This window comes from Carassius auratus, chromosome 37 (assembly GCF_003368295.1).
Source record: "Carassius auratus strain Wakin chromosome 37, ASM336829v1, whole genome shotgun sequence".
NCBI lineage: Eukaryota > Metazoa > Chordata > Actinopteri > Cypriniformes > Cyprinidae > Carassius > Carassius auratus.
In genome coordinates this window covers 5126367-5147355 of record NC_039279.1, presented here as the reverse complement: position 1 = coordinate 5147355, position 20989 = coordinate 5126367, and the positions used below count along the sequence as shown (strand labels likewise).

Sequence of the window (20989 nt, the reverse complement as noted above, 5' to 3'; positions counted from 1 at the left end):
TTCTCATTCTAGTTTTATATTATTATTATTATTATTATAATTTTTTTAATTTAGATATTTAGAAATATGATATTTCTACATTAAAGACTACGACTGGAACAAAAACACATATAGAAAAAATGAACACAGTCTTATATTTTCGCTGTCGACTGGAAAAGACCTTGTGGTGGATTTTGCCAGAATTGAGGAGACCACACCCTTAAGGCATTGGTGAATAATGACTGGAGCTCTCTTGGAAAACACAGGCCTTTCATTTCGTTAGTAAAGCCTGTGGGATGGTATAGTAGGGACATTTGGGAGGAGGAGATGACTGTAATGTGCTGGGAATTCTGTAGCTTCGATTAAACCGTTTCATGTAGCCGGAAAACTGTTCCTAGACCAGTGCAAAAAGCCAGCTTTAACCCTGAGGCAAGTGAGTGGGTGAGAAGAGACAAAGTGTCTTGACGGCTGCGATCCCAGCATCCACCCTGGCACCAGCGGTCTAATGTCTTTCCAGACCTGTAATTCCACTGGTCTTTTCCTGCTTTCTTGACTTTTTCCCCTCTGCTTGCTGTTGTTTCTGCCTGGGGCTTGAGCTGTGGCCTGGCCCTCTGTTTATCTTGTGAGAGCAGTCATTTAGTAATTTCACACCCATAAACGTCTTCCTTAACCTCATCCCTCTCACCCACGTTAATTAACTTTTATCAGTTTAGGAAATTAAACCGCACTTGCCTTCACCTCGCTGTTTAATTGGTGGTGTTTTAGAGGACACAAGGGCAGGGTCTTTGTCAGGGGAGACACACAGGAAACCACAGCGGTATGAACCGAAACTAACATCACGTGTGGTGTTTTTTTCATCTGCTCAGAATTCAATGTTGTTAATCTTTTAAATGTTGTGCAGACATAGTTTTAAGAGCAACTCATTCTATTAAGCTCTGTGTTTATTAATAGGCTGATTTGATGATTTTATGTTGTATCGGACCACGAGCGAATCATCTCTAGTAACTGCCTTAACTTTAAATTAGATTATGTTTAAACTTTACTAAAGCCATGCCTCTGTAGCATATAGGTTAATCAAGCTTATTGGAGCATTGCAAATTCGCTTTGTTTCTTTCCATGTTGAGAAAAACAAAAGATGTGTGTGGAAATCTAATGACCATCTGTTTGGTTTGTATGTATTGTGCATGCATGTATTGTGCAAGGGTTAAATGTATTTGATTTAACCCTTGTTGGCTCGAATGTATAAAGTCTTGCACATTTTCCTTCAGGGATGAATAAAGTTGTATCTTTTTGATGCTCTTCGATCCAGGGTTTCTTCATTATCATTCCATCACCCTCTTTTTTGCTTTCTTTTTTGTTTGCATCTGTGTTTTGGGTGATGTAGGTCAGTGGTTCTCAACATGGTTTTGCTTGCAGGACTCAAAGTCCATTTTAAGAGTCGTTTTTTCTGTGCTAACTTGTGGTTTGTTGCAGTTTGTTATTAGCATTTAGCATTATTTTCTCCCTGCTGGCTTGTCAGACAGATAGACCTTTGGATATCATGTGGTAATCATTATTTGGATGAGAGTATATTACGACCTGTTTTTTAATCTCCTTTGTAGGTCTTGTTGCAAATTGTGTATGTGTGTGTGTGTGTCTTAGAGAGTGAGAGAGAGAGAGAGAAAGAGAGAGAGCGAGAGGGGTTACAGCAGAGAGATCACAGGGACTTAGAAAAGACTGCGTGCTTATGTTCCAAAACTCTCTCTCTCTCTCTTTTTATTCTTTTATTCATGTTAATTCATTTAGTCTTTCCCCACATTTGTCTAATTAAATTAGAAAATTTTTTTTAGGCTGAATGTTAGAATTCGGTACATTTATCAAATCTTCATGTATTGTCTCTTTATAATGGCTGCACTGTAATTGTGAAGGTCCACATTAGAATTTTTAATAATTCAATTAAATAATACTGTCATTTTGAAGATTGGTCTGATTTTTAACCATTTTTTAATTTTGTCCTGCAGGCAGTGGACTGATAGGGAACTCCTCTGCCTCATTCATGGGAACGTTTCTGGCCAGCAGTCTGGGATCTCCCCCCTCCCACTCCAGCGGACACCCATCATCCCCCTCTTCTCCGCCCTATCGCTCTGGATCTCACTCCACAGCCCCGTCACAGATCTGGTTCACACACTCACACGAAGGTGATCTATCTATCTATCTATCTATCTATCTATCTATCTATCTATCTATCTATCTATCTATCTATCTATCTATCTATCTATCTATCTATCTATCTATCTATCTATCTATCTATCTATCTATCTATCTATCTATCTATCTAAATTTCCATCAATTCATTCATCACAATTTCTGCAGTATCTATTGTTCTTTCATCCATCTTTTTAATCTGTCTTTCTGTTCATCGTTCTTTTATCATTCCTTTTCTATCTATAATTCTATATGCAGTATCTGTAGTACCATCCATCATATCTTTCTTTCAGTCTGCACTCTGCTGTTCTGCTATTCTAGCACTGTAGAAACTAAAAACACTTTATAGCGGACATAACCTTACATGGACAAAAGCACAATTTAGAGTATGTTTGAGAGTGAGTCAGTGTGCTACGCTGTATTAGTGCACTGCTTTCTTCAGTTCTATTTCTTATATGATCTTGAATGTGTTTTTCCACTTACAAGCACTCAGTCTGCTTTTAATTTTAATTTAGATTGTCCTAATGTATGTATTTCTTTATATAAATGTTTATGCCTTAAGTGTATGTGTGAGCACAGCGTGTATTTGTGTTAAAATGCGCACATGGCTGTTCTTTTTAAATAGTATGCACAGCTGAGCACTCGCTATTGGTATTTTCACAGATCCATGTAAGACCGCGTACAAGTGTGTGTGTGTGTGTCTCGGTGTGGGTTAACTGCTCTGTATCTGCGGAGCTCTTGGCAGCTGGCAGAATGGAACAGTAATTGTGGTTGGCAGTGAACACAGTGGTGTTACTGCTGGCACCCAGCACTACTGTAACTGAATGACTGAACAAATCTGCGCGTGTGAGACGGAATGAGAGAGTTAGAGGGAGAGGGTAAAAAATACAGCAGCGCAGCTGATCTAGTGCATATTCTGCTGCACACGGAGCTTTATATAAACCATCAAAACAATAATCATAACTATAATGATGATGCTTCTGATTACCACCATAAAAATAATAATAATAAAACTAATAACAATAATATTAATAACAGAATGTGTCTATAATGATGCAAACAGCCCCATTATGATGATAAGAGCTCATTATGTGAATCAGTCTTTAATTGTGTTTAGCCCCTCGAAGCGGCCGATTGGATGGCTCTGTTCCATCCCCCACAGCTATGTCCCTGCACTCCCTCCTTCATTTGCATAAAAAGCATGTCATCAAAACGAGTCATGCAATTACCCCTGCCTCGTTCCCCTGGAGACGGTCCAGCTATCGGTGATGGGATGCCCCACCTGACCCATTAGGCCAGGGGGGTGATGGGGGAGAACAGGAGAGAAAAGTGTTAGTTGATTGGATGTAGCGGGATCCCCTCTGTGGTCCTGGAAATTGTTAATTAATATTCATTAACTTTATGAGCATGGTGCTGTAATATCTGTCGGCAGTTTAGTAAATTACCTTAAAAGCAAAAAGAAAAAAAGAAATGAAAGGAAAAGTGAGGAAATGCATTTAGAGCATCATTGTGATAGGATTTTATGGGGAATTTGGGCTAGTTGCTACAGTCGTGTGGCCACCTGACTGCAAAGAGATGTTGCAATTTGCATTAAAGGCTCATTATTTTGGGGGGCCAATGTGGGGTTTCCTCAGCCAGACCTAGGGGTCTTGTGACCCTTATGGTTAAACCCAGCAGCAACGGTCTACTTCCTGCCCATACAACCCATAGTCACACATGGGGTGTGCGTCTGTGTGGGTACGTGAATGCGGTTTTAACTGAGAGATGCTGAGGGTTAGAAGCATCACCACAGGGAGGTACTGGCTTCCGGACTCTGTTAAACGTGTGTGTGTGTGTGTGTGTCTTCTCTGCCTTTTGGCCCCACGGCTCCTCTTTTGGCTATGAACAGTTTGTGGTCAGGCACCGCTTTTCAAGCCTCCTTTATCTCCCCCGGTCAGGTGTGTGTGTGCATGTGTGTGTAAATGTGTATCTGAGAAAATTTGTGTTTGTAGTCATATCATAGAAATGAGCCAACGATGAGACATGCTGGCTCAACCTAACTGATAACCAGATAACTAAACGTCCAACTGCCTCATGGCAGACAGATCAGTCAAAGGTGTGTGTTTTCCAAACAGAAAACACAAGATATGGATGAGTGGACTCTTTACCGTTATACTCAGAATATTCAAAACACTGGAGCACAATTAGCGGCATTTACAATGCACTTTTCTATGCAAAGTAAATATAATAACTCTCAAACTCCAGAAAGGACATAAAAACAAAATAAAGTGGTTCACTTGACAGCTGTGCAATACAATATAATAGCTTGTGGCAAAGAGACTGACATTTTAGTCATTACCACTGATAATAGTCCCCTTAGGTGAGCAGTTAAAGTTGCAGTGTTATGGAAGTAGTGACAAGTCTTTTATTCCATGTTTTGACGTTCATCCGAGTGAACGGAAAAAAAAAGAAAGAAATGTAGAGTGGGAGCTTCTGTCTATCGGTTGGATGATGGTTAAGATATTTTAGTTAAAACTTTTGAGGTAAAAAAAAAAAAATAATATTTTAATTTCATGGCAGTGCTGTGACTTTGTGTTGAATTAGGGAGTTCAATTCAAGAACCGAATCCAGTTTCCTAAATAATGGTTTTAGAGTTGTATCTTTTTTATTGAATAATTTCAAAAATATATTTTTTTTTTTTGTTTTTGTTTTAGGCTGCCGTATGACTTTAAAAGATATAGAATACTGCTCATAAATTATATGAATCACCACGAGTATGATACTTTCATGCTCCTTTTTGTGATTTTGGAACTTGACAGCCCCGTTTAAATTCATTATACTAAAATAGTGGCCAGGATATTGTTAAAACATTCTTCTTTTAGGTTCCACAAAAGAAAGAGAATCATACAGGTTTAGGATGACATGAGGATGAGTACACTAAGCATGCATGCTTGTGAGTGAATTTAGTTTATGAAGATTTTAAATATTTGTAACCTTTTCCATAAATGTTTTCCTGTAAAAGGCTACACACAGTACTATCACCCTGGACACCTGCTTTCCCATCTGTGAACCCTCTGAGAAACATCAGGTTGTGATTGTGTGCCTGACCAAAGGATGCTTGTGTTTATTCTATCCCTTTTTTATTTCGCGCACATGCTTACACACAATTGTGCCCTCTAAATCCTCTAAACAAGTGTTGTGAGAGGCATTAACCACACAGCTGAGTGCTTCGTTGGATGTTAATGTAAAATGCCTGGAGCAGTAGAAGTGAAGTCGGAACAGCAAAAGCTCTAAGATTTTATACTATGAGTGTGTGTGAGGATGTCAGGTAGGTCTGTGCACTACATTTGTGTGAGAGAGAAGGGAACTGGCTCAAAGCAACAGAGAGGGGATCACCTTTAAAGTCCCAGCTGGTGGAGGAAGCCAGGCTTGACATGCTGGATGCAGTGACTGTGAATGTGTGTGTGTGTGTGTGTGTGTGTGTCTTTAACCTGGGAAAGGACATGGAGACAGTTTGTATATTTCATTATAAATGAGAGTATACGAGGAAAATAATTGGTTACAGTAGCTCATGTAAACCTGCTCAAATATATGTTCTCCCCCCACACACACTCACACACAAACACTGTCCAAATGATTGTTTTTAAGGACTGAATCCAGGAAGCCCCAATCGGCATGCTGCCAGCTGGCCAAACTCCAGTGTAGGGCACTCAGCCAAAACACAGATCTGCCACCCGAGACTCTCTCTCTCTCTTTTTCATACGCATACTCTCTTTCCCTCCATCTCATTGTCCATCTTTCTTTTATCTCTCACTCATTCAATACCTGAGTTCTTCTCGTTAATTTACTGAACCACTCTTCCTTTACATTACTGCTTTTGTTTGCCCCTTCTATTTTTCTTCTCTTTTAAAACTTTTTTTCAACATTTGTTGCTTTGAGGTTGTAACACCTTCTCTTACTATTTATTACAGATAACCATTTCTCATATTCATTTATATATATATAACCTTTCTGACTCAAAATGTAGGTTGTTTGAGCAGTTTTAAAATGCACTCCTGAAAAAAATAACGTATCACAGCTTCCATCAAAATATTAAGAAACACAGCTGTTTTCATACATTATTAATAATAAATTCTTCTTAAGCAGCAAATCAGTTAGTGTTCATGTCTACTGAAAAATTGATTCGATGATTCAGCACATCTCACAATTAACGGAGCTGACAAGATCCCCTCCTCTTGGTCTCTCTGTTTTGCTCTCTCCTCCCTCCATCTGCCTGCTTCGTTTGGCTGCTTCGCTTCAATTAGAGAGTTAGATGGGCATGTTAGAGTCAGTCCTGTTTCTTTTTATATGTACTCCTTTTTTCTCTTGATATCAGTTTCAATGACAAACTTTTATTTGCATGACAAATTACGTAATGCAAAAATTAAAATGGCAATTACTATATTTGTGTTGTAACAAATAAAAGTAAATACCTTTTAAAAATGATTTTTATTTAACTATTATCTATTAAGTAAAATAAAATAAATTAATAATCAGCAAGAAATAGATTATCAAGACAACAAATATTAAATAGAAAATTTTGTGGTAATAATGAACTGTAACAGAGAAACTGAACTCTCTCACTCCCTTTTCTTTGCCAGAAATCTTTGTTCACATATATGATTAGTGAGGGTGTGTGTGTGTCTCTATTATCCTCTTCCAGTAGGGTCGCACGACATGCAGTGGGGTTTGTACTGTACATGGATGGTGAATTTGTCATGCTCTTGACAGGCTGTAATCTGATGCATTTTATTGTGCCTTAAATGTAAAGTTGTAAAACTGTGTCATGGGTGCCAGTAGAGCTAGTATTTTGTTACACAAAGTGATTCTTAATGATTGGAACAGATTGACTAATTTTTTATTATTATATTTTTTTTATTATATTTATTAGTGATACTTTTTTTCTTTCATTGATTTAGTTATTTATATTAAACAGTCACGGCAATACAATATTTTGAAATTAAAATGAGAACTTTGAAATATTTAAGAGCGCAAGGGGAGGTACTGTAGGTGAGGTATGGAGTGGCAGCACATATTTTATTAACAATTTCTCATAGATTAAAAAGAAAATGACCTCCCTAGAATAAACATTGTTGCTCAGCTCACCACTGTTAATGTCTGTAGGTATATGATTGAATGGGTTGTTCTGTGTGGCTCCATTTCTGCTTTCTCTCTCTCTCTCTCTCTCTCTCTCTCTCTCACACACACACACACACACACAAACACAACTATTGATCTTCTTTGACTTTGTTTGGGATACTGTCCAACACTCCCCACCTGTACTTTTCACTGCTTCTCAACTTACAGAACAAAAACAGTGTCTTGGCTTCTGAGCCGAATCTCAGTTTAATCTGGCACACTGAGCTCCTGTGGCTCCATCATTCTTCATTTAGATGAATACAGTTTTCATTCAGACTGGGAGATGTAGTTTACAATAAGTGTGTTTGATTAGTTATGTGTGTGTGTGTGTGTGTGTCTCGTCTCTCTAGCCTTTAATGGTCTGTACTGGACTGCGTTTATTGCTCATCATTAGAGTGTGATTGCTTTCAGAGCATGCCGCTCTGCTCTAATTGTTACCATTAAATTAATAGTGGAAGCGAGGGATTGTGCTGATTGTTGCCTCCTCTTCTTTTCACTCCTCTGGTTTGACCTCAACTGTGGTGGTTTAGTCTTGTCTGGTCTGTTCAGTTCTCTTATTCTTTCTGTCTCCTTTTTAAGACTGCACATACCATTCAAAAGTTTGGGGTCAGTAAGATTCTTTTGATAGAAATGTATAATTTTATTCGGCAATGATGCATTAAATAACATTAAAGACTTTGCAATACATATATAAAAACAAAAACAAAACAAAAAACTCACATTTTCTACTGACTGTGCTAACCATCCCTCATCTTGCATGTTCACGTTTAATGTGTGTGTCTCTCTGTATCTGTACATGCTGCAGGAGCTTGTATGTGTGTGCGCACCAAGTATGTGTGTGTTGAATAAAATTGAAATTCTGTGGCTGTAGGAAACAGGTGCAGCCAGAAGGCATGATATTACACATCTGGACTCCCCTGTGATGTCACTGTCAGCAGGATGCTCCACTGGTGTCAATTAGTAAGAGAGGCAGGAGAGGGGGGGGGGTCTCCTTCCCTCCTCCTTTGTCTCTCAATCTCTCTCTCTCTCTCTCTTTCAGACACACTCACACATGTACCTACAGACACTTACGGTCTGTCTGTCTCATAATCTGCCTCTCGAAATTATATGCTCCTTCTCTATCACACTCACACTCCCTTGTTCACATCTCTCCTTCTCACTTTTTCCCTCTTGCTTATTGATATATGTGTTACACAAAGGTTTAATTCATGAGCCAAATGTCTGTTACTGTAATTAAATTCTAAATAAAGGTTCAGAATGTGTGCATTCAACAGTATCACCAACCACAAAACTGTCAGCCTAGACTGGTTCATGCTGGTTAATACTAAAGATAAAAGAACATGCACAATTAACTATCCAATATTGACAGTAAAAAAAAAAAGAAAAAAAAGATTCTCTAATATTGGCTAAAGATTTATTGTGCATTCATTTGTTCATTTGTCTTCTAAAGTTCTCTCTTGTGACAGGACAGATAGGGTCATGACAGTGTAGTGTGTATTGTAGGCTATGGGACAAAGGGACAACTCTGTGGAATGCTGAGGATGAGCATTATGGACTGCTGTTTACTTTGGCCCCAGCCTGTTAAACTTTTAACTGCATCCAATTATACTGTGTACAAGGACAGCATCTCAAACAAATACATGCACAAACACAGGAACACACACTAAAAAAGACAACGGGATACTCTACCCTTACTTGGACTACCATTTTACTGACAGACAGAAGCCCCCCCACCCCCACCCCCACCAGATGGCTATAATAGCTCTGTGTTGAGGGCTGCTTAAGCGTATGACCCTTGCGTGCCTGGCCATTGACCTCTGCTGCTCTGTGGTTAGGTTTTAGTCTTGTGCTCAGTTTACACATAAATACATCCCCCTGTAGCATTCACTATCGCTGGACACAGTTCAGTGTCCTTGAAGATGCAGAGTCAAACTGAGTTGCCATTTAGCTCTATCTGAAGCAGTGTGCTGTAATATTAAATAATTGTAAAATGGAAGTTCTAAAAGCTCTTGTTTAGTTGAAATACTTATAATTGTCGAGTAAAGAACTAAACTTGTTTGTGCAGGGGTTTCTGGGAAAGGTTGTAACGTGCTGTAGGGCTTCATGAACCTGCATCCAGCCACAGCAAAAGGCCAAAACTGTCACTCTCTTTTGTTACATTTTGTTTATCCTGACAATATTCTCTCCCCTCTTTCCTTTCTCTCTCTCAGCCCCAGGGTATCCCCGCTTTTCAGGGAGTCTACCCCCCACCTTCCTGCCCATGAGCCCCCTGGATCACCATGGCAACAGCAGTGTACTCTATGGACAGCACTGTTTCTATGATTCTCAGAAAGGTGAGTAAGATTCCATTTCTTCTGTCAAGCAAAAATAAACAGACTTTGCAAAAGTATTTGTGTAAATTTATTTCTTTTCTAAGATTTCTATCTACGAAGCCTCCCGTCGCAGCCCCACCTTCTCTCCACAAATCACAGCCTCCCACCACTATCTAGGACTGCCCCTGCCCACATGCTGGACTCCTGCAATCGTGACAGGGAGCCTGGGAGCACAGCTTCCCAAAAGAGCTCCAAAGAGATGGGTGTAGCAGAGCGAAGAGTAGCACCTGGAGGAAAAGAAAAAGAAAAAAGTAAACAAGAGTCCCAGCAGAATAGGCATCATCATGGTCCTCCCACCCTTCACCACCAGCACCAGCACCATCCTCATCACAACCCTCAAGGCCTAGAAGAGGACTTCCGGCACAAAGATGACCCCAAGCACCTTAGTTCCTGCCTGCTTAGCACCAACACCCATAATGGCTCTGATCCAGGGGCCACCACCAGGGGCTCCCTGCCCAGTTGTGTGGGGCCAGGGGCCTCTGTTCTGGGGACTGGCAGGCAGAAAAGCGGAGAGGGTCACTGTTGCAAGGAGGGGGTAGGTGGAGAGATGCGAATTAGTGAACCACCCTCAGACTGTCTTCGCCACAGTGCCATGCTGGGACATGTCCACCCTGTGCCCTATTCCATGCCCCCTCCTCTGGGCCTAGGATCTGCCATGGGAGGATCCTGGCTGCACCCAAGCCATCCACACCATCACCATCCTCATCATCCCCACCCTGATCTTTTCTGCCCTCCACTAACCATGCCCACTGCTCAGGAAAAGAGTCTTGGCAGGGACTCTGAGGTGACAGGGCCTACCTTTGTGCCCTCTGTGGGGCCACAGGGAGACAAAACCAGTGGACCTTTCCAGCTGGGGAACCCTCACTGTCGAGGTGTGGGAGGTGGGATGGTTCCGGTTGGGGGCGGTGTGGGGAAAGAAACGAAAACTCCTGAGAGGAGTAGCAGTGGAAGTCAAGTAGCTACCCTACTGCCTCCTCCGAGTACCTGCCAAAGAAAATCTTCCCAGCAGCAACATGCATATGGCAAAGCAGACAAGGGCCCAGACTGGCCCCCAGGCCCCCATTCACGCACAAACGAGGTTCAACACAGTCAGAATCAGCATCCCCACATGGCTCGTTCATGTAGCTTGGACAGCAGTGAGGAATCTGATACCTTCCATCCCTCTCTGCCACAGGGACAAAGGGTGGCCACCAAGCTAAGAGTAGCATTTATGCAAGTACTCCACCTTTCCGGGACTGTTCGCACTTAAGTCAGTCAAACAGGGCTTCATCCGAAGGTAAAGGTGCCACAGATGTTGAATGTACTCTTCAAAGGAACAGTCAGAGAGTTGCACGGATACGTCATCAGCAACACAGTAACAGGGTTAGCACTGGTGGACAGGGTCCAGAGTTGGAGCATGGCAACAGCACACAAGACAAGAGGAAGATGGGCATGGAGTCAACATCACAGGGATACAGCGGGCATCAAACCGGCACTCATTCCTCCTCGGAGGTGCGAGGACACCCGGCTCGACTGGAGGAAGAACTGCACAAGGCTTACCACTCTCTGGGGGCTGCTTCCCAGACATCACATGGGGACCGAGGGCCTCTTCCTCCTCTAACTGCCCCACAGGAGGCCACACTGGGCCCCCAGGGACCTGAAACCAATGCCATGAGAAGTCTGATAAAATATAGCAGCCAGCAACCACTGCTGTTCTCTCAGAAGAGCCCGTTTGGTGGCCTAGGCTGCCTCAAGCAGAGGGCAGTTACTGGAGAGAAGAGTGAAAGGAATGAGAGAAATTACAAAAATGGAAGTGGTTTGAACTGTAATCTACAGGAGGCGAAGCAGACCCTGCCCCCCAGGAGAGCCTCGTCATCTGGGGAAAATGAGCGCTCGGAGCGGGCAGGCAAGGACTCAGGGGAAGTTCAGGGGGAGGGAGAGGTGCGACAGCCCCCTGTAGGGATAGCAGTGGCCGTTGCCAGGCAGAGAGAGCCCCCGTGCCGCCTGCCAGACGGGCATCCCACCCACAGACACCATAGTAGAGTGTTGCCCAGCATGAAGGGTAAGCGTTTCTCAATGGGAGGTCTGGTGTTTGTGTGTGTGTGTGTGTACAAGAGTGTGTTCTAACAAGCTATATATACATTCTCAGTTTACTGGATATACTTGATGAACTTTTGGAAACTTCATAGAAAAACAAGCTTGTGATTAAGAGAATGTTCAAAATCAAGATATTTTTGGTTGTTTAATTCAAATTATTAAATTATTAATGATTTGAAGGTATAACCTTACCAGATTGGGTATTTAAGGTGTTACCATGACTGCCAAATTTCTCTTATAATCTTACAGCCACCTGTTTACAACACTGAGTATCTATTGCTCAGTTGCAACACCTAATCTGTATCTGATATCTGAAAATGCTGCTTTTACAGGCAGTAAACATAGAGATAGAATGACAACAAGGCATAAATCTGAAACTAATAAGTGTATCTTTCTGTACCTTTGATATCCCGCTATCCTATATGTGTGATTTAGCAATTTATTGAAAATATAAAATATAAATGTTGTGTGCACCAGTAAAATTTGCAAATAAATGAGTTTATTCATTGGCGGGTTTCTAGATTGTGTTACTGAACTATTCTGTGTTAGGTGTTGGACGTCCAGTGTACCCGCTGGAGCGGGAGGTGGATGAAGACACGAAAAGAGTCTGTGAGGAACAGCTTGGACTGCCTCCATACGACAGAGAGCGAGAACTCCTCCTCAGGTATGGCTGTTAGTCAAATTGATCTTTGCAGTAGAATTTCTGAATTTACCACAATTAGTTGAATATAAACAAAGACCAACCTGAAAAGTTAGCATGCTGCCCTGTAGTTGTAATGCCATAGAGAGTAACTTTGATGGCTTCCCCTCAGGGAAAACAAAGACAGAGTTGACTTTGCCAGGATCCACCCCTCCAGTAGTTGCCATGGAGATTTGACCTCACACCTTATTGTGCCAGGCGGTAGCCAATTAGGCAGTGATCCATCTGCTCACGCCCATCCTGCCATCATCACTGGATGCCTCGGACAGGAAGTCCCTCCCTCTGGATGGGGCACTCTTATGGTAATCAAATCTGTTTTTGCTCTTTTGATGATATTAGATTTCAATATATTTCACAGTCTTGTTGAATTTCTGCATGTGTTGGTTAATTAGTTTTACCCTACTAAATAATCAATGGATTGCCCATTAGTATTGAAACATAAGCTTAAATCTTTCATCATTAAGCAGCTTTCCATGTCCCTGTTTAGGTCTCAGTCATGCAGCATTGCACCAGAACTTGACCCCTGGTTTCTCTGCAACTATGCCCAGCTCCTTGCAACCAGTTTTGCCCCTGCCTCAGGACCCCTCTGCTGCCCTGGTGGTATTGCCTACCGAGCCAGCAGCCCACCCTGCCACCCATCACCTTGGTACATTGCCCAAAATTACTAGAATTATATTTGGCTGTTGTAGAAACAATATTAATAGGTCAGATTATGGAGGAGTTTGGTGGGTATTCAGCTCCACATATGATTATTTTTTCCATTTTATGTGTATTGTGAACATTCATTTGAGCGCAATCATAAAGCATATTTTTTTTTTCACTCTGAAATATTTTTTTATTATTTGGTGCAGTCGGTGTTTGGTGCTTTTCCAATGGGACACAAAAGATGATTTTCAAAAAATCTTCACCCCCCCCCCCCCCAATCTGGCTGTACAAGTTAAAGTGGACTTTCACTTTTACAGCCAGACAATTACAGCAATTTAATCCATAGTCATTCTGTCCACTTTTTTTTACCTGTTCCGTAATTCGATTCTGAATTCCCTTCCCCTTTGGTCTAATGTGCCTTCCCCCTCTGTACAGTTCCATCTCATCCCCTTTTGCCCCTGTATCATTCTGTAATCATTATTGTGGAATGCTTCACTAAGCCAAGCAGGCATTTACAGCCCATTGTAGTATGGACTTAATGGGAATAGTTTCACAAGCAGCCCCAATGCACACTTTGAATGCACAAAGTGGAATTATTTGAACTGTTTAAACAAATTATCATTTCAAGTAGATAGCTTGCGTATTTGACTTTGAGTTTGTGGGGAGGAGGGTGACGAATGCATAGATAAGTGTGTGCAAGTGAGAGAAATGGAGATCTAAAGTCGTTGTGTGGGTGTTCGTTTCAGGGACTGTTGGTTTAGATTAAATTTGTATGAATACGTTAGTGCTCGCACAGGAACAGAATTGGCCCAGGTGGGTTTTTAGGAGTTTGTCTATTTTGTGTCAATGTGTGGAACCTGAGGAGGTAAGGAGCACACTAAAAAATAACAATTTAGGGATCAAACGGTTTTGTTTTCTTTTGTTCATTTTGCACAGAGGCACAGCATTTTTCATACTTTTCAATTGCTCTATGGTAAGGACACAATATATTGCCACAATATCTTCGTCATTGGCCGACATTATGGATTTTCTTGTACTGGGCCATCATGTTTAATAGTGCATGCTCATTTCTTCTTCTTTTATTTATTTATTTATTTCATTTTGCAGTCATCAAAAGCTCACTAAGTAAATTTTTTGATAGCACAAATAATTGAATAACACTGTTCAATGTAATCTTAAATGTTATCTGTAATCTTGATGCCATCTTGTATACAATATTGCTTAAATGCCTAATGCCTTACATGCTCAAATAGAGCCAGATTTGTATTTTTTATTTTTCTCAGATTTTGGATTTGCCTGTTGGTTAACATTGTTTAATAGTCGAGTGGCCTAGATGATGTCAACAGAAAAGGAAAATCATTTTATTAGTTACGCAGGCAAAGGTATTTTATTTAACAATATGTTATTGTGCACTTTACAACCAAAGGAATATTTAGGATTAGCTCGTGCCAGCAGGTTGTGATGCACAATGCCATCTGAGCAAAGTTTGGATGTGGTATTCTTAGAATCTCTTTAATGGTTTTAAACTATACTGCGCTGTGCCTTGTCATGCCATGCTGTGCTCAGTTGTGCTATCATGTTTTCACAGTTCTGGCATTGTGCTTTGATTTGTTGTGCATCTCTGAATGTCTTTCCGCCCTATTATATTGTGCCTTGCTGTGCGGTACATCATCACATGGCTTTTAGCAGTATTGTGCTGTGCTGTGCTGTGCTCTGCTGTCCTGTGCTGTGCTGTGTGCCTCTGTTCGGCATTTCTCCTTCCCACACTGGCTGTGAAATTTAATTAGCTCTCTGCTCCTTAGCGTCACACTCCCCTTTCCACAACAAAGAAGGGAAGTGCATCCATTGGATCCCTCCCTAGGGAAACATAACCCTGTCCCAGTAATCTTTCCCAAACAAAGGTCCTTGCCATACATCAGAGAAGGAGGGGAGGAAAATATGCAGCATGCAAAACCAAATGGCTGAAAGAAAAACATATTGTGTTGAAATTTCTGTGGGCTGAGGCTCAAGGCTGAGACTAAGTGCTTTGCACAGCTGTGCTTCATCCCTCTACACTCTCTCCCTCTCTCTCCCTTTTCCTCCATCCTTCCTATCTGATCAAGTCGTTTCAGAAATGGCAGACTCCTCTCAAATATCCTGCTTGCTTAGTGATTAAATGGCACAAAAGTGCATCTGTGATATGCCTAGTCACATATAGTCAGGCTTTGAAAGTCTGTTCCACCTTCCAGCTTATTTCATTAAAGGGATAGTTCACATAAAAGTGAAAGTTCTGGAATGATTTGCTCACAATCACGTCATTCCAAAAAACAGATGGCATTTTGAAGAACTGTGTTTATTCATATAGTAAAGGGGTTTTCATTGTATTTCTTCAAAATAACTTCCTTTGTGTACCACAAAAGAAAGTCATACTAGTTTGGAACAACATGAGGGTGAGTAAATGATGGCAGATTTGTACATTTTGTTAAATATTTGATGTAACTAACATGACAAATTTTTTCAAATCCATTGATTTATTTCATCCTCAAAACAAAAATGCTCCTTGTAGACAACTTTGTTTCCAGTTAAGTTATTTTGCATTACTCATTTAAATTGGAACTGGCTATTTGAAGTTAAAGCATGCATGCAATATGCATCATGCGGCCAGTGGGCACTGCCTTGTGAGGCCGAAACAACAGATGACCGTGTCTATCTCCCCTACTCAAAAGTTAATCTCTGGGTATAACATTTTTGCTCCTTTTTAAGGCCGACACTATCACCTAACCCTTATTACAGGCATAATAACTCCGCCTCAGCTCTTGTGAATGAGCGAGCCATTTGGGAGTAGACCCTTCTTTGCCCGCTCTCAGCAGGCTGTCAGGAAGGTCTTGTCAGAGGAGCCACATTCATGTGACAGTTTGAGTCAGCAGAGCTGAATCGTCTTGACTGGCATTGCGGCGTGCACAAGCCAGAGATCAGGCAAGTGTGGCTGGTGAGCTCACTGGTGACCATCATTTTGCGTTAATCCGCTGAGGTATGACCAGGCTAACGGTGAGTGCAAGGGACAGACAATGTAAAAAGGAGGCAGTTTGCATTCTCTCTCTGCCCACGGGTTGAGTGCGTTACATGATGAGGAAAGGGTTGTGGAAATGTGAGGCTTTTTTTGCCCTGGGGACGGAGGATGACTTTTGGAAAGAAAAAAGAGAGCAGATGAATAGAGTGACAGAAAAGGAGTGGAATCTTTTAGCCGTAAATCAATAAGCCTTCAGAGTGATAAGTGAGACTTGCCTTGAGGCAAAAGAAAAACCTTTGTTCATTCTTTTCTCATTCCTTTCTCTTGCTCTCTGTAGATGTAATGGAGCAGCAGGGACTGTGGCCCCCTGTTTACGGAGCTGGAGGGCCTGCCTCACACATGCAGCATCCTGCTGTCTATTCCCGCTCCCAGTTTCTACGGCAACAGGAACTCTATGCGCTGCAGCAACATCAGCACCAGCAGCACCGCGCAGCACAGGCAATGGAGCTAGTGCACAGACACAGTCACTCGCAGGTAACACATGAAGGAAAAAGTGAACGTACATCTGGTTAGCAATGTTTCCTCAAACCCCTCAAGGTGATTTCCCAACAGCTATTTCTCTACAGAAGCCCGGCGTCTTTCAGCAGACCTACCCTGGGCGCCTGAGGTTGTGAAAGGCTTGTTATTCCTTCTCTCAGAAATTCATAGCAGTTATGGCCAAAGAATGGACGGCTTTCATTTTCAAAGAGCATTTTATTGTTGGAAGATTTGAAAGAGTGGGACTCTTCTCAGGAATGGGGCAGGATTCCGGCTTTTATCTGAGTGCTTCTGTACAAAGAAGCAGAGCAGAATGCTAGTGTGCGATGGATCATTGTACTGCTTCCCTGGTGCATGTCTTAATGCAAGAAACCTGCTATGACTGAATCATAATTAGCTCCATGTTAGCATCCTTTTTCCACTATACATGCATTTCAGTTGTGAAACTGGGAATAATATTGATATGCATAATGTTTGACTTTCCAGTGCTGGTGTAGGACTCTGTGTTATACAGTCTCTGAACCTTGTTTGAATTTCTGGTGTTTTTGCAGAGGAAACCTGAGGATCCCCCCATCGATCTGGTTGAGGAATCGTTTGAGCTCCGCAGGTCCAAGCACACTAAGCCTTTCTCCGTTGGCCCCTCCACTAAACTGCCCCCCTCCTCCTCGTCCCCAGGGGGCTGCACTTCTCGCCTTTCGCCATGCTGTCGCTCGCCCGCCCCACGGTCCCACCTCAAGAGTACACCCTGCACACCCTGCCCTGAGCCCAGCCCGGCCGTTGCTGCCCCTCACTCCCCAGCACTCAGCCCCCCTCATGCCACCCCCCGCCACCTGCCAAAACCTGTAGAGTCCCAGGACAAGAGGAGTGAGGGCCAGCCACCACAGGACTACCCTCAGTCACTGGAGCCTGGTGAGTGGGAAAATGGCAGCATTCATGTCTTTTATTTCAGTAGAACGAATAGTAAATTTATTTATAAATATTAAGTGTAAGGAAGACTCATTATATAAGCCCTATAAGCTGGACTCATTAATATTAATTAGGTTTTGTTATGTTGGCACAACTTATTTACTTAAAGGCTAATGCTAGTAAGTTAGCGTTAGCCATAACATATCATAGCATAAATATAACATAAAAAAGAATAAAAAATGTAAACTATAACAAAAAATATAATTATTATTTGTGGCTTTTATAAAGTAAAAATAATAGAAATCAGATTTATATCTAATATCAGCCAATTGACAATCAGTTATTGACATATAAATAATAATTATTGGCAGTAGTTTCTGACAAAATTTCCATATTGATGCAGCCCTGCTTATTTCCCAAAAAGAGGGAGAACATACTTTGAAATGGCTAAAATAATGTTTGCTATGTCCCTACATGGGCTTAGTATTTGAATCAGAACATATTCTAAAATGAGTCCAATGATAAAAAGGAAGTTGATTGGTTTATTTGGACTAATAATCCAGTCTGAAAAAAGGGGTGAAAAGAATAAAGCAAATAATAAAAGACAGAATAGTGCTTTTCTCTAACACGCTTCCCATCCCAGTGCCCTCGAATTTGAGTCTAAAAAAAACAGTGACAGAGGAAAGAGACTGGAACATTTCATTTCATTCTCGAGGTTAGGATCTTGCCATCACGTCTGGCTCCACAAACCCATAGGGGAGAGGGAGTGAAGTGGAAGAGAGAAGTAAAAAGGAGAGAAGAGATGGTCGAATAGAAAAAAAACCCTGACCACAGGGACAGTGAACAGAAGAGAGAGAGATTTTTCTGCAGATAAGATGCACAGGGCCTTTGAAGGACTTGTTGCCCTTTGATTACAATCAAGACAATCAACCTGTTAATGTAAATGGAAGAGTAAGCACTGACGTTTCACATTGGGTTTGAGTCTTTGCACCATTGTATCCATTTGTGACACATTTGTATGTGCAAGAAAGCATAGACACTGTAGGGAATGGCTTGCTGTACAGTGTGTGTGAGAGAGAGACTGACAGAAAACAGTAGGGAGGTCAGTGAGACAGCAGACAGGGCCTCTCTTATCCTACAGAGGTCCCTGAATGCTGGCTGGCGGAGGGATATGCATTCATCTGGCGGATGAATACCATCAATAATACAGCACTGAGGTGACAGGGCTGGCTGTGCAATCACACCCGGACACCATGCTGTAATCAATATACGCGGCAATGCTACAGACCTCATATAGACACACACACACACACACTTTCGCCCTTTCATGCAAACAACGTGTCCTGTGCAATCGATTTCAATTGCGCAGCTGACGAGATGAATACACACTCTCACTTAAAGACTAGTTTATACAAAAACATTCCTCCATGCACTCCTTCCCTCTCTTGCACACACTGCATCCATAACCATTTGAACATAATTCAATATTCATGGAAAATTTGCTCATGCCTGCACCATAGCCTTTATGGCGCCGGTTCCATTATGTGTGTGAGTTATACTAGATAAACGTAGCGAATGGTACACACTGTCACTAATGCTTCTGTATACAGCATATATATCACCCTTCTCTGCACTTCAGCAGCAGGGGGCCATGCCCCTTAACTGACAAGGTCATATTGCGATGTGTATTACAAAAGAATGCTAATGGAGTGCTGGTTCACTGTGCGCTGAAGTGTGTTTCAGGAGCAGTTAAATCTTTATGCTTGTAATAGAGTGACTTCAAGCAAGGTTGAGGAGCCCAAACCAACATCAATGTTTATGGAAACACTCAATCAGTTTTATTCCCATTTTTTCCTATAGATCTCCCTCCTGGCTACACTTACCCCGCCATCGCCATGGGTTACAAAGGTGGCCCCTCCCCTCAAGAAGTCCAATTGGCTGAGCATGTAGACTTGGAGGCGGAGCAAGCAGAACCTGCTGAACCTGCGCCCCAGCCCCACCTCCTTTCCCCCAAAGGGGAGGAGCCTGAGTGCCATACTGGAGTGGGTTCTCCCTCTAGAACGTCACAGGAAGTAGATGATGTAGAGGATGAGGGAGGAGTAATAGAAGCAGACGGACAGGTGGATGCCACTCTCTCACAAACTTCCTTTTGCCCCATCACTGACTTTACCGTAGTGGACCCCCTTCCAGAAGGAGCGATTATGATCCCCAACAGACAGGCGAGTGGAATCGAGAGTCCGGCAACAGCTGAAGACAACAAGGAGAAGGTTGAGGAGCTACAAGACTCCGCTATGATCACCACCCAGGATTATCATTTTGTGGAACCTACTAAGCAGGATCCAGAGAGGACTGCTGAGGATGAGTGCACATCACCCACTGACTCATCCTCACCGCCTTTCTCCCCCTGCGCCGTGCCCTCTGCGCTGGGCAGTCAGTACCCTGGGAGCTGCATTTGGAGCCTGGAGCTGCTCATCGCAGCAGCACTGTGTGCTACTCGAGATGCCTGTATGGTGGTCCCTGTGCCTATGTCTAGGAACGCAGTTGCCCCAAATTATGGTATAGAGTTACTGAGTGAACTGGCAGAGCTGGAGCGATGCCAACTGCAGAGGAACAACAGAGAAGAGGACAGAGGTAAGGCTGAACATGCATTAGCCCCCCAGTATTCAGTATACCAGTTGATCAAGGTTTTCAATGGGAAATTCATAAATTCTTGCAATGTTTTCATTCTCTGTGCAAAGTTTCAGTGACTTTCAGGGGATGTCTGGTTTTGTAAAGGTTGGTATATATTTGGTTGGCAATACTAAGGTTAATCTTGGCAAAATTACTTGTGTTGTCCCAACACAGTTAGCCAAATATTTAAATAAAATACTTTTAAACTGCAGTTTTATGAAAATCATTTACAAAGTGATGTCAGTGATTATGCATTTGAATGTTTTTCATCCAATATTAATCTGAAAAGACCACAAGTGCTTGAGGTGCCAAAAGACAGTTTGAGTTCTTAAAACTTGTTTCACTTGGATGTACGCAACAATATGGAAGAAAATAATATAGCCATATAATTGCTACTTCCGTTCCATAAGCTAGAACATAATATTGCAATCGTATGCTTTATTTAAGCTATTACAAACATCTTAAACAAATAAAAAAAAAAAATTAGGACTGGGACTTGATTATATCCATTGGTTGTTGATGGGATGGATTCAGATCTGAATGTAAGTTTGCTGTGGATTTTAAGAAAGGGAGTTTAGGCAGATTAATTGATAGGAAAAGTCAAGCATACATCTCCAGAGAGAAGTTTGCTGTTTCCCCTGAAAGATCGAGTTATGAAATTTTGATTAAAAATTACATGTATGCAAAAAAAAAATGAAACAGAGGAATGGATGAATCGTTCACCATAAGAACACTAACAAGCATTTAGAAAGTCGATTTTTAATTTCATGCAGC

At 41.8% G+C, this 20989-nt stretch overlaps 1 pseudogene; it reads left to right on the top strand.

The window, feature by feature from the left end:
* The window catches only part of LOC113056478 (BAH and coiled-coil domain-containing protein 1-like), a 64697-nt pseudogene that overhangs the window by 19113 nt on the left and 24595 nt on the right, over window positions 1–20989 (top strand).